Source organism: Nannospalax galili, unplaced genomic scaffold, assembly GCF_000622305.1.
Source record: "Nannospalax galili isolate Female #2095 unplaced genomic scaffold, S.galili_v1.0 scaffold308, whole genome shotgun sequence".
NCBI lineage: Eukaryota > Metazoa > Chordata > Mammalia > Rodentia > Spalacidae > Nannospalax > Nannospalax galili.
This window is the reverse complement of record NW_008359214.1, coordinates 2409400-2424909: the sequence shown is the minus strand read 5'-3', so window position 1 is coordinate 2424909 and position 15510 is coordinate 2409400. Positions and strand designations below refer to the sequence as shown.

The 15510-nt window shown below is 39.1% G+C and overlaps 2 pseudogenes; one reads left to right on the top strand and one right to left on the bottom strand.

Annotated features, from left to right (window-relative positions):
- LOC103725617 overlaps positions 1 to 15228 on the bottom strand; it is a 33053-nt pseudogene extending 17825 nt beyond the window's left edge.
- On the top strand, positions 2168 to 2283 carry LOC115068394 (annotated as a pseudogene).
- Positions 15229 to 15510: the final 282 nt, after the last annotated feature.

Sequence of the window (15510 nt, the reverse complement as noted above, 5' to 3'; positions counted from 1 at the left end):
ATAATTTTATTGAGATGGGAATGGTGGTAAGTAACTTCCAGTTCACTAAATGGAAGTATTTCAAGAGAGGGGGCATGGTTCTCACAAGGCAGAGTGTACCTGGAGAGAAACAGCTTCTTTGATATAGTCATAAAATCAATAAAGGCTAGATATTCACAGCTATTCACAGAGCAGTTCTTGATAACCAGGATTTTACCATTAAAGATTACAGAATAACACAGTGCTATAAAATAGTCTATGGCTCTCCACAGATAATCCCAAATGAGGTAATCACTTCACATGCACCTTGTGATGTTATCATGTTGAACCTTTTAAAGAATTTCCTTGTGTATAAGCAGTGATTGAAGTCACATTCCAAAACCTTCTCCGAAGTAGCTTTCCATATTTTCAACTTTTTCATTTGAGGTATTAAGGCAATAAAAGTAAAGTGAGCATGGAACAATGATGTTCATGTACAGATGCTAATTGTAAGAACTATAAAAATAAATATTTCAATCTGTGAGAAAGTAATTGTGGAAACACATCTTTTCTAGAAAAATCAAATGGAAAGGCCTAAACAACTTGGCTGATTAAAAGAATGCAGTTAAATCTAGCAAGAAGAGTGATAGTTCAAGGGTTAAGTCATAAAGTGCAAAGAATGTGATTGGGAATGTCTGACAATTTAACTTGTGTAAGTAAAGCCAGGTTACCTGATCCCCAGATGAACTCTTGATGTGGAGGTACAGTGTTGTGAAGGAATTAGGAATGTTTTTAAGAATCTCAAAGTTCAGTAGCAGAAAGAATGATAAACAAAAGTTGGAATGACAAACACTAATTAATGGAAGGCATAACAGTGTGCTATGGGCTAAATATGCCAAAGAAAGAACAGAGGACATCTGGCTATGGAAATTACTATTATGTGCATTTGCGCAAATAATTTGATTTCTCTGAGTCTCTGCTTATTTGGTGAAATGAAGATGAAAATATCTACCTAGAAGGGCTGTTGCAAATAGTAAATAATAAAGTATATGCAAGTGCATGTTATAATACTCATCACTTGATGTTTGGGAAACAGAAAAAAGTATTCCTCAACAAAATGAAGATACCATTAATATCACTCTCCGAAGGTTTTCAGATACTTAGAGTTTGGCCTGTCTAATCACAATACTTGCAATTGGAAAGAGGAAACTGTTATTATTGTTGTTGTTGTTGTTGTTCTTTTATGATTTTGAAATCTCTGTGCCTCCTCTACCTAGGGTTTATTCAGTTAGTTCTTATGTACTTGTAAGAATGGAGAGGTCATTTCTTCTGGAATTTTACCAATGTGTTTTCAAATGAATATAATCACTCCTTGTAAACTTTGGGTTTTACTGTTCTTTTGATCTGACTTTGGGGTTGTTTTTGCTTTGCTGCTGATCTTATTAACTTAGAATGAAATTCATCAGAGTTTGCTAGGTGGGATCATATATTTTTGTTGAGTGAAGTAGAGATGAGTGCATTTTGAAACCATGGCTATTCCAGTACTCTCTATGTGGTACATCTTCCTTAAATGTTTATTTTGGGTGTCAATGATGGTAGTGAATCCATTCTGATCTTTGTGCCTTCAGCAATCATTTTGAGACTGTTTTGAAGTTTTATGTAAAATTCTCCTGTCATGTCTTCAAACTATACAGCTGGCCCCCATTATCCCAGGCATGCGCCTGGCAACTGTGCTTTATTATTGTTCGTTTGCTTCTTTCTCTGCCTGCTCATCTGTTTTCCTGGCTGTGGCTTTTAGCCTCTTTTGTCTAAGCAAGTATTGTCCTTGGATGTTTCCCTTCCATCATTTCTATGGTTTCTTGTATTCTGGTCACTTTGTTACACAGCATCTGTGTAACACTTAGAACTCATTAATACCCTCTTTACATCGCTTAATTAGAGAGAAACCCTGTTGTGCCTCTGTAAAACTAAGGAAAAAACACACAAACATTTTCTACATTTGATGAAATACTGCATCACAGAGTTATTTCCATTTGGAAAGCTTTCAGAAGTTGATGATGGGAAAATAAGTGCAGTAAAGTGTCAAGAATTGCTTTAAAATGCAGATATATAGGGTATTTAATTGATTACTATCAAAAAACATATACATGCAAAAACATATTTAAGGAAAATGATCAACAAACTATGTGGTGCTTAAAAATATTTTGTTGTGCAAAATCGATTTTTAACTCTGCATGATGCTAATTGAACCAGGTTTGCTAAAGTAATTTTAGTAATAGGAATTACCAGACTCAGGTCCTGAGGAGGTGGCTATCCTGGTAAGTATTTTTAAAAATATACTTTTTATTAAGATATAATTAAAATTATTATTTCAAGAATGTTTTAAAATGTATAGCTATGCAAAAAAGTCTGATTTCACTATTACATATTATATATGTGTATAATTTATTTCAAGTCCAATATCTATTTTATATGACATGAAAGTACTTTGATTATTTTAATGACATTAAGAATGTTTTAAAGTAGATATTTTATTTCAATGTTTGACTCACAGGACAAGATAAAGTAATTAAATATAATTATTATTCAAGAAAGGTAACATCTTAACACCCTTTGGTATCAAAGTTTACTGAATATTAATAATATACAACTGATAGTACCACCATGTAACTCTAAAGCTGCTATTGGCATTTTCATTCTAGAGTTTTCTGAGGAAAAGTCTATTTAAAATCAAGATCTCACGTACCATGGAGTTTCTGCATTAGTTATAACTTGTGGAGTAAAAAGCTCTAAATGATCACTTACAGTTCAATCAAGGTTTCTGCTAATACAGTGACTGTTAGTTACATCAAGATCATGTCAGCTAAAATTAAGAATGACATAAAGACTGTGTTCACCCAAAACTTGAAGTCAGAGCACAAAGGATGATATAAAATCTTTTCATATGGAAATTTAACTCCACATAGAGAATCCTGGTAGGAGGCCAGGGACTTTACTTCACCTACCACTTCCCTGGGGTTAACTAGAGTTTGAAAGGAGCTTTGGGTTCACTCTGGTTTTCCTTCTTCTAAAATGGTAGCTATTTTCTAAGCCTTGAAATTTCTTTCTTGTTCAGTTTCTGTTTCTTAAATTTCGTGTCATGAAAGTCTGGCTGGTTACTTTGAAACTGCTAATTAGTTCTTTCTATTTCTCCTTCTCCCTGACTTGGCCTATTTAATAGTCTTATAGCAGAATGCCTGAGACTGGGTACTTTATGAGAAAAAAGATTTATTTTGGCTCATGATTCTGTAGGCGAAGTCCAAGTTCAGGAAGCTACATGTAATGAGGGCTGGATCATGGTGAGCAGGTGCTTTCAGGAAGCTACGTGTCATGAGGGCTGGATCATGGTGAGCAGGTGCCTACAAAGAAGTCAGAGCATGAGGTGTGAGCTTGCTTTATAACAATCTATTCGTGTTCTAAGTAATCTGACCCCTCAAGAGTTTTAATCCCTTCATAAAGTGAATGCCTTTTGAATCAAAGTCTTCTAAAAACTCAACATCACTCAATATCATAACATGGGAGACCAAAATGCAATAGGTGTTTTAAAGGCTACAAACCATATTCAAACAATAGCACTCTCTCTTTTCAATTATTTTCCAATAGTTTCCAAGTAATAGTAAACACTTATAGTGCTAAGGCACCTCAATGATAGGATTATCTATAAGCCATTATATTATTAGAAAGTGAAAGTAAACCCAAACTACCATTGATTATCAACAAACATATACACAAACATATATACACACCAAATATTCCAAGGGTTCATATATCTGAACAATTGCGCTTAGTCCCAGAGATAGTATGTATGGTTTTCAGTGTAGCCCAGTGAACACCTCTATCTTAGGGAGCTTGTGATGTTAAGAATGACTGAGACTACTGGCTCCATTAATTCTAAACCATAGAGTATGTACCCAGGATTAAATGAGAAAATTTTTTTCAAAACCTTATGTATCTTATACAAGCATCTTGTACAATTAGATGAAAGTTAGATTCTTTTTTAAAAATATTTTATTTTTATGTGTATGTATATATTGTCTGAATGTAGGTAAGTGCACCCGTGTTGTGCAATGCCCACAGAGGACAGAAGAGGCTGTTGGATCCCCTGGAACTAGAGTTACAGACAGTTGTTAGCTGCCCTGTGGGTGCTTGGATTTGAACCCATGTCTTCTGCAAGAACAGCCAGTGTTCTTAACTGCTGAGCCATCTCTCCAGCCCTGGGTATTAGATTCTTATTCTCTAGAATTTGTTACAAATCATCTATAGTACTTAATAGAATATGTGGGCAGACACTTTATGTCTTCCCTTGCTATATTTTTTTTGGCCATTATTATTATATCAATTAGGTGTGGAGGAAAATAAACACTGAATTTAAATACTCACTACTTCAAAACTTATCAAATTATGTAGGCAAATTGTCATATGCCCAGTAAGCAAAGGATAATGGATGCTCAGGACTACCTTATCTCTTGGTAATGTTCTGCAATCATATCCACCCTTCTTTCTTCTTTACCCCTCCATATCTAACTTTTAAACAAAAATATGTCAAGTCCGGAGGCTGAGTTTTACCTAGGATGTGGTCCTATTCATGTTTATTTAGCCCAAGAGCCTATGTATAGAGCATGCCCTTCATTGAGCAATTGATGGAGCTCAATTTTTATAGAGAAAATGTGTCATCATAAATTTTAATGGAGACAGTAGCTCAGTGGTTGTTAGGTCAAACAAATTAGTTTTCTCAACAGTTCTCAAAAGAATGAGAAATATAGAGACAATTTCAATCTGCTGAAAATCATATTAAGCATATATACTTGGATGCTTAAATGTTGGGCACATATACCTTTATAATTTTTTATATGCTTGATGATTTGATTCCTTCATAATAATATAAATAATGTTGCCACATTTTACAATTTATGCCTTGAATTATTTTTTTATGATATATTTGGAAGCATCCCACCTTTTCTCTGGTTTCAATTAGCATGGAAGTAACCTCTGTCAATGCCTTTAAAGACTGTTTTCTTAAAGAAAGAGTGAGTTTCCTGTTGGCTGTTTACAGTTGCTTATTGTGAATTTTTGTCTTGAAACCAATGTATCTAGTCTTCTTTTTTTATTGAAGAACTTGTCTATTTTTAAGGTAATTATTGAGAGTAAATTACTGACCATTTAAAAACTGTTTTCTGTAGCCTGTGCTGCTCCACTTGTCTTTCCTCATTTGCTGTATTTCTTTATTATTAGGTGATTTCTCTCAACTGATGTGCTCTGATCACTGACTTCTCATAATTTACTAAAAATTTCTGATCTGTCATTACTATGAGGTTTACATATACATATATACATATATATAGATATATATATGTATATATGTATGTATGTATGTAAGTATACCTGTTCCATTCCCCCTTAGGCCAGAAAGGGCATCTGATCCCCCTAGAGCTGGAGCTAGAAATGATTGTTAGCTGTCATGTAGGTACTGGGAACCACACCCAGATCTTCTGTAAGCACAGCCAGTGCTCATAATTGCTGAGCCATTTCTCAATAATAAACACGATTTTTTAAAGATTTGTGTACTTTTAGCAGTGAGCTTTGTATATTCATGCATTTTTGTGTTATTAGCATGCTTCTCTCTTTTGCTTTGTATTGTTTTTAGCTTGAAGAATCTTAACATTTCTTATAACACATTTCTAATAAGCTTGGTGGTGATTAGATTTTTCAGCTTTTATTGTCTGGGACAATATCACTCCATTTCTGAATATGCCTATGAATTTTGGTAGTTATGTTTCAGATACTCTTGTATGCTTGTTTGCATTGTTATCATTGGTGACATGATTTTTCTCTACCTTTATATTTATATCTTCCAAGATCTGGAAATTGTGCTGCTATGACTTTTTAAAACCCTTCTCTGTACACACTTTTACTGTTCTTGTCTCCTTGTGTTTCAATTACTCCAATATTTAATCTTTGAATGCTGTCTGATAAATTACGTGAGTTTCTAAATTTCTTCTCATTCTTTTTCTCCTTTGGCTATATATTTTCAAATAACTTCGATTTGAGTTCAAAATGTTTCTGTTTGGCTAAATCTGTGGATGACCTCTGTTAAATCTTCCATTTTTATTTATTGTATGTGTACTTTCAGAGTTTTTTTAACTAATATTTTATTTATTTTTATTTTATGTGTATGCATGTATTTTCTTCATGTAGGTAAGTGCACCTGTGTTGTGCAATGCCCATGGAAGACAGAAGAGGCTGTCAGATCCCTTGGTAATGGCATTATCAACAGTTGTTAGCTTCTATGTGGGTGTTGGGATTCATACCCAGGTCTTCTACAAGAACAGTCAGTGTTCTTAACAACTGGACAATTTCTCCAGCCCCAGAGTTCTTTTTTATATATTTTATTTATCATTTTTATGTGTATGAATGTATTGTCTTCATGTGTGTAAGTGTACCCATGTTATACAATGTCCATGGAGGTCAGAAGAGGGCACTGGACCTCCTTGAACTGGAATTACAGATGGTTATTAGCCAACATATTGGTGTTGGGACTTAAACCCGAGTCCTCTGAAAGAGCAGTCCATGCTCTTAACCACTGAGATAACTCTCCAGCCCCCAATATCTTCACAGTTTCTGTATTGCATTCTTTGATAATTTCAAAATCTGATATTGTTTTATTTTGCTCAGTGATTGTTTTTCTTTTTTCATTAATTTGGTAATTTTCCATATTTTCTTGATATTTATTTGACTTCCTTAAAATAACTATTTTCAATTCTTTGTTACTGAATTTGTATATTTCCATGGAGGCAACTGCTTGGAGAATACTTGTTTTGCTGGTGGTGTAATATGTCCTGATAATAACAAGTTAATAAGAAAAGATACACTATGGACTCAGAAAACAAAAACCACATTGTCATCCTCATAGATGCAAAAACGCCTTTGACAAAATTCGGCATACATTTATGTTCAAAGTCCTAGAGGGAATTGGACTGGAGGGAACTTACCTCAACATTATTAAAGCTATATACAACAAGCCCACAGCCAACATCATTCTAAATGGAGAAAAACTGGAAGCATTCCTATTAAAATCAGGAACCAGACAAGGACATCCACTATCTCCACTCCTTTTCAAGGTAGTGCTTGAAACTATTCTAGAGCCATAAGACAGGAGAGGGGAATTAAAGGAGTAATAATTGGAAAAGAAGAGGTTAAACTATCACTGTTTGCAGATGATATGATACTGTACCTAAGAGATCCCAGAAGTTCCACCAGAAAACTCCTAGGACAGATCAACATTTTCATTACAGTAGCAGGTTATAAAATCAATCTACAAAAACCAGTAGCCTTTCTATATACCAATAATAAGCAATTGGAGAAAGAATACAGGAAAATGCTCCCATTCACAATTGCTGCCAAAACACAAAATATATTGGAATAAATCTGACCAAAGACACCAAAGATCTCTAGAATGAAAATTTAAAATTTTTAAAGAACGAGATTGAGGAAGACACCAGGAGATTGAAGGACATGCCATGCTCATGGATTGGAAGAATTAATATTGTGAAAATGACCATTCTACCATAAGCAATATATAGATTCAATGCAATCTCAATCAAAATCCCCATGACATACTTCACTGAATTAGAAAGAACCACAAAAGACCTGGAAGCACAAAAGACCTGGATAGACAAAGCAACCCTGAGCACAAAGAGCAATACTGGGGAGATTAGTATACCAGATTTAAAAGTATACTACAGAGCTATAGACATAAAAACAACATAGTACTGGCACAAAAACAGATGCATGAATCAGTGGAACATCATTGAAGATCCAAACCCAAGTATACTCAATTTCAGCCACCCGATATTTGACAAAGTTGCTAAGAACACACAATGGAGGAAGACAGCATCTTCAACAAATGGTACTGGCAAAACTGGATCTACACCTGTAGAAGAATAAAATTATATCCTTAACTTTCACCTTGCACAAAAGTCAACTCCATATGGATCAAAGACCTCAATGTCAAACTGGAAACCCTGAAACTATTAGAAGAAAATATTGGCAGTAACTTAGAAGATATATGCTCAGGAATTAAGGCCAGCAATCAACTAGTGGGACCTCATTAAACTAAAATGCTTCTGTACAGCAAAATAAACAATCAAAAAAGTGAAGAGAAAACCCACAGAATGGGAAAAAACTTCAACAGTGATACATCTGACAGAAGTTTAACATCCAGAATAGATAAAGAACACAAAGAAGAAAGAATCGAGAAACCAAATGACCCAATGAAAAGATGGGCTAAAGATCTAAACAGAGAGTTCTCAAAGGAAGAAATAAAAATGGCTGAGAAACATCTCAAAAAGTGTTCAACATTGTTAGTAATTAGGGAAATGCAAATTAGAACCACCCTAAGGTATCACCCTACCCCAATCAGATGGGCTAGGATCAAGAGAACAAAATTTACCAAATGCTGGCAAGGATGTGGAGAAAGGGGAACACTCATTCACTGCTGGTGGGATTGCAAACTCGTGCAGCCTCTATGGAAAACAGTGTGGAGACCTCTTCTAAAACTAAAAATGACCCTACCATGTGACCTGGTTATACCACTCCTTGACATATACCCAAAGGTCTCATCCTATTGTAGAGACACTTGTACAACCATGTTTGTTGAGGCTCTTTTCACAATAGCTAAAAGATGGAAGCAACCTAAATGGCCCTCAGCTGATGAGTGATGAACAAAAATGTGGTATTTTTATACAATGGAGTTCTATTCAGCAGTAAAGAATGATGAAAGAATGAAATTTGCAGGTAAATGGATGGATCTAGAAATTGTTATACTAACTGACTGAGAAAAACAAATGACATATGTTCTCCCTCATATGTGGATCCTAGCACCAAATCCTTTTAAATTTCAGGTCGATTTAATAAGATGATGCTATACAGCTGTCCCTTCTGCTTGTAATAACTATCATCATTACGACTTCAACTGAGCCTGATGGCTAAACATTGACACAATTGGGCTTGTTGATGGTTGTGCTAATTCATTAAAAGAGGGCCAACAGAGTCATTGGACCCTCACTGGATTTTCCAGCCACTCTTCCAAGCCAACTGTATGCAATTTGGCCCTAATCACACATGGCCTCCTGGATTTGGAGAGGCCTAAAGTATACAATCTGGGGAAGGCTAGGAAGAAAAGGCATGACCCATGTTCGGTGAAGGCTTTCCAGTGTGCATACACTCAGGTCATACATACACCTCAGCAACCCCTCAGTTATCTCAGTAAGTAAGCTCAATAAACTCATTGGTTTCCCAGTAAAACTTTAATCAATCATTGGCTTGACAAGAAGGGAGATATGGATACAAATGGGGTTATTTTAAGGGGAGGGGGGAGGGAAGGTTATACAAGGAACCTTGGGGATAAAGGGAAAGAAGGAGCTCAAGAGAGGTGGGACCATAGGAGAAGGGTATTATTAAGGGAGAAATCGGGAAAATGGTGGTACCTTAAATGGGTAAACCATGGTGGAAGGGTTAGACAATGTGAGAGATAAATAACGCTTAGGTAGCTTTAGAAAACCAGAGGGAACCATATTAGGCCAACAACCTGCTGACAAATTATATATACAAACAGATCAAAGAATGTAATACATGTCTAGACAAGGTTTATCTGAGAATGTTTGGTCTTTGCCCAAGCTTTATCTACATAGCACAGGAAAATTAAAAGTGCCAGACTGGTGGAACTAACCTTATTGGATTTTTAACAGCCATAGTTTGAGGCCTATACTAATGTGGTCAGAGGTACATAAAGAACAGTTTTTGCCCCTTTCCCTCAAAGGTTGACTAAGTTCCAGGGTACTATGGAACATCTCTCAAAATGTTCTGTAAGTGTGTTGTGTCACTTGTCCTCTTGTTCAGGGAGGACATGGAGACCCCATGAGAAAAACTTGAACCAGTGTCCAGTCCACAAAGAGGAGGGTCAACTCAGAGAAAACATCTCATTCATGCTTCCAACTGAAGCCAGACATGGTTGAGCAGGACATTTAACTTACCTTCAAATAGATGGATCTGGTGAAAGAAAGGAGCCATGAGCTCTTCCCAAGCCCGTGTGACCCCTGAGGAACAGATCCTCAATTGACCTTACGTGTAAAAATAAATTGATTTATTTGGGTCAACTGTGTCTTAAACACCCTAAAGGAAAGTATAACCAAAGAGTAAAGTCATCAATATATATCTTTAAGAGTTCAAGGGATTACACTTCCCAGACAATAGGCTTAACTCAATATAAAAAGTTATTTAGACAATTATTTCTCACTGATGATTTTGTTCCTAACCAGAAAGTGCACTTCAGATATAAGACTTCAAATCTTGGTCTCCAATACTGTAGTTCACATGTGTAGCTAAGGAAGACAACCAGCTATTGTTCTAAAATGATGGATAAATTTGTTTTCTCCCCCTATCTAGAAGCCTTTGAGAGGGAACTGACACTGGTTTCTAACCACCCCAACAGCTATCAGAATACCTGGAAGCAAATCCTAAATCCATTACTCTAGAATCCAGCTTGGAAGAACAAAAGAAATATGAGGAGGAACCCAATAGAGGGATGCTTTTGGAAGCACTTATCAAGAAATTCCAATGGACTCTCATATGAATATTTGAAAATTGCCAAGTTCTGACTTTTTTCTAGTTCCCTGTCTAGAACTTATAATGCTAATTACTCTTGCCTTTACTTCACCTTTACATCTCGTAGTCATCATTCAAGGACATTCTTTTCCCCTTAGAGATAAGAGTTATGGAATTTGGGAGTCTTTTAGATAGACCCAATGACGAGGTACTTCAATTGCCTCACCCTGTGTTCTTGTTCAGCATGGAAGAAACCAGAGCAGTCTATGTCCCTATTCCCTATTAGCAATTTGGGTAACCTCTTCAGAGGATGGTGTGATAGCAATAGAAGGTAGGAATTGGCTAGGCAGTTAGGTTAAGAAGACCCCAAAGAAAAGTAGCCAATTTCTTGGCTAAAAGTCAAAATGTACTTGGGCCTCCCAGCATCATACTCTATTCCAAAGGCCCAAAATGTTGAAAGTATTTGGGAGCTTTTATCTAATCTTTAAAAGATTTTATGGTTACCTTTTCAGAGGGGGGAATGTTAGAGTATCCAAAAGCCCCTTAAAATAAATAATTGAAAGAAAAAAAGAGTACATGAAGTTATCAGAAAAATATGAAGGGGAGATATGGGAGGAGTTGGAGGGGAGGGATTGGGCATGGATTTGATCAAAACACCTTATATGCATGTATCAAATTCTCAGTGAATTTTTTTTTAAAGTACAGTGGGTTTACATCTTTACAAAGATGAGGACCAATGGATGATGAGAAAGCAAAACAATGACTTTATTCTACAGGGCTTGGAACCACCAAGCTCCCACCCCCTACGGAGAAGAAACATGGGACAGAAATTACGCTTTTTCTCAAGCTTCATTTTTCTGAAACTCAGAATATTCTGTAGCCTCCTGTTGCCTGTGGGGGCTAGAATTGTGAAGGATAACCTCTGTAGAGTCTGTTTGCTTTTTCTCTTAACTCCCTTAAACCACCATGAATGAGAGTCTGGCTCCTAGAGTCAGCATTGTAGCTGAGCGTGAAGTTGTCAGTTTATCTACTAAATGGGAGCTGAAGAGGGTTCTAGAAGAGGTTCCCTGTGAAAAAGGCAGGAGGGGAGATGCAAAAACACCAGTCACACCAGTAGTTTCTCTTTATTATTTTGTTGTCACAGCAGTTCCATGAGGAAGGCATCATTTTCCCTTTTACAGATAAAAAATCAGTATTAAGAGAGGTTAAAAGAGTCACAAAGGAAACAGAAGTAAAACCAGTACAACTGGGTTCAGAACCTCGGACAGAGGCAGGCTGGGCGCGCTGAATGTGGCAAAGAGGGTGGGAGTGGATGCTGTCTCTGCAAAGAAAACGGGGCTGGAAGAAGGATGAGCCTCTTCCTCCTCCATCACACTGGGATCATCCTCCCACCAGCTGCGTAAGATAGGACCAGTATTTTATGATGCTGTTCCCAGACTGCCACCCAGAGTTCGTGTACGGTGTGAATGAATTGATAGAAGGGAAAATGATCTAAAATCCATAAAAATCCACTCTAAAGGAAAGAACAGGAGTAGGCAAAGCCACGAAGCTCAGTGCATAGCCAATAGGTGTTTTTCCTCATGTGTGCAGCCTCACGCACGACTCCCCACAAGGAGCCCACTTTGGGAAAGATTGACAAGGCTTTCGTCTCAAGTTGGCTCAGAGCTTCCTGCTTCTCCAGAATGCAACCTGGTGTCACAGAAGGGGCGCACAGCTTCAGCAAGGTAGAAAGGTCCGGCTCATGTGAGTAAAAGACTGGGTCAGAGCTTAACTCAGACTTCAACAGCCTCCCAGGGACACCAAATCTGTGCATCCCTCACAACCTCCTCAGAGACTCTATCTCAGGCAGGCTCTCCTCATGGCTCAAGGTGACTGCCAGCAGCTCCAGGTCTAACTTTTCATCAATGGCTCCAAGATAAGACTTTTTCCTCTGCATAAACATCCTATGGTATATCCTTTTGGTATATCCCTTTGGCACTAAGTGTCCTGGCATAGATCCCCGAGTCAGTCATGTGTCCAAGAAAATGGTGTCTTCAAGTAGTCTGGGCCTGGGTCATGGCAACCCTGAATCTGAAAGAGGCCTGTTCCACACAATGCACATAAGCTAGTGTATATGCATGGCTCCTCAAGAGCCACTAGGCTGCTGTCCACTGGAAGGGGCAGACTGGTGCCAGGAAGCCTCAACAATGCCTTTGCAACAGCAGTCCCACGTGCCAACTGTGAGCAGGCCAGAGAGCTGTGAGGCTTAGGGCTCTCTGTGGAGCTGTGGAAGCAGAGGGACCTCTCCTCACCTAGCTCCTGGGTGCCTTCTGCTGTCACTGATCACGTGACAGCACAACTCAAGGCTGCCATCATAGACCCAGAGTGTGTCTGGCCCTGTACACAGACTCCATCAGTAGCCTTCCCCTCAACATGTTTACTCCTCCCCAAGGCTAGAGCATGCCTCCAACTGCCCCAAGTATCTTAGCTGATAGCAAGTTAAAGCAAGGGTTCACATCTGACCTCAAAGACCCATGGTCCCTGAAATCTGAATTCAGTATTCTGGGTACATGGAGGTCATATATGTGAGCTTGACAGCCTTCAACAAATTACCCGAGGAGGCTCCTCCTTAGAGACCGAGGGGCAGTAGTACCAATTGTGACTTCACAGCATCCAGATAATTACTTCAAGTACTTAATGGTGGAATCCCATGTACTAGTTTGCATACTGGAGAAGCTCAAAGCTCTGGGCCAACTTGAGATGATAGCTTTGCCAACCTTTCCCAAAATGGGCTCCATGGCACACAGACTGCAACAGTTTTTATTCCTTTAAGGAAATACCTGAGGCAGGCTACTTTTTTAAGAAAAGAGGTTTGTTTAACTCATGGGTTTTTGAGCAAAGTGCCGACTCTGGCAAGGCCCCCTTGGCCTCATAACATATGCAGATGGCCCATGCATATGCAGGTGACCTCATGACAAGTAAGCACGGGGAGAGTGCACACAACACAGTAAGAAGGTAGGCTGGGGAAAGGCCAGCTCTCTTAAAACAGCTTGCTCTCACAAGAAGAAACTGGGTCTCACCAGCACTACCTTAATCCCTTCTGAAAGCAACACATCAAAGACCCAGCAACTCCTCCCAGGCCCCATCTCTTAAAGGTCCCCCACTTCTTAAGACCCCCCCCCACTGAGGACCAAGTTTCCACTACATGAGCCTTTGGAGGACTGACCATATCAAATCAAAACAGACTGACAGGATAGCATATCCAAGAAGAAAACAAAAGCATTCCGTGTTCAGATGAGTTGGGGAGATGCTGGGTTAAACAGTTAGACAGGGTCCTTTTCTTCAGGACTTCTAAGAGCCTTTAATATTCTGATGTGGTTTTTGGTTTCGTTTAGAAGCGGGCAGATTACAGTAGGTAGTAGTCCTCACCTTTATCTTAAAAAGCACTATTGTTTTGTTTGCAACGTCCTATGAAATATTTCCCAGGACAAGAATTTATGAACCATCCTCCTGGGAACTGTGGCCCTCAGGGCCTTATGCTGGTGGTGACAGCTGAGTTTGTGCTACTGTGAAGAGGTTGGACAACAAGCATCTAAGAGTTTCCAGAGTAGGTGATACAGAAAGCATTCTCTTTGCCTGAACTAGAACAAAAAAAGGTGTCAGTATTTTTCACAAAGCTGGTGGCATCTCAGGGTGTCTGGGAGCCAAGGAGCGCCAGACAGAGGGGTGTTAGAGCCTGCATGCCTCGGGCAGAATCTCTGCTGCTCACAAGCTGTTCGGCCTTAGGCAGCATGCCTGCCCCTTCTGAGCCCCTGCCTTCCTGTATAGGAATTTGCTGAGAAGATGAACTGAAACCGAGAGGGGACTGAGCAGTGTCTGGGAAACAGAAGTGCCCTCCCATGGTTGGGGAGATGAAGGTCACTGTTGCCTTCAGGGTTCAGAGCTGTACTTTACTTCTCTTGTCCTCCCCTGCTTCTCCCACGGGGTTTTGCTGCTGCTCTGGAAACCTCCAGAAGGTGCTGCCCCATCTTGTGGTAGCTGAAATGGCAGCATGGGACCATGACTCCTCCCACCTACACCATCATTTCTTGCAACTCTCAGGGGACAGTGAGGGCACCACACTGAGTCAACAGCCAACATGGAAACAGATGCAGAGGTCCCACTGTTTGCTGACACTCACAGCCTGTCCTTCAGGTCACCCTCTGATATGTCACCAAGAGGGACCTAATCCTGTGCCTGTTCTATCAGAATCAGTTTCTGTCTGCATCTGTTATTGCTGATTGCATTTGAATGACTTTGTCTCTATTTTAAATAAAAGATTTATGCCTTAGCTGTCAGAGCTTGCCTTTATTTGAAAATTTAATCTTGTTTCTAGGAGTCTAGATTAACTTATTAGATTTAGGCATTGTGGCAGGAGAGAGGCAGAGCCTGCTCACTGCACAGGCTGCTACAAGCCTTGCCTTTAGCCAGCCAAGGTGGACAGAAGTGCCATTATCAGATGTTCCTAGGTTCCCTGGGTCAGCTTCTAGGCCTCAACCCCTAAACCTGTTTGCTTTGAGGGTACTTCAACAAACCTACCTTTACTCCAGCTTTGTAAAGAGACACCACGGAGCCAGTGCGGGCTCTGCCAAGGAGTCCTGGTTTCCCCATCTATGTCTGGTACCTTCCACCACTTGAGAACTCTCACTCTGCTGCTTGTACCATAGGACAAAGCCTTGAGTTTGAGTCCCACTGTGTGACCTTGGCCACTTAATTCCTCTGACCTCACTTGTAGGCTCCTTGTCTGAACAAAGGTGATGCTGATCCCTTGTCATAGGCAAGAAAACACGGAGGGAGGACTCTTAGACTGCTTCCTGCTACCACCACAGAACATCTCCGCAGCCTGGGGAACTGATCTTAGAGCTCCCTCCACTGCTCGCAGCGCTGGAGACA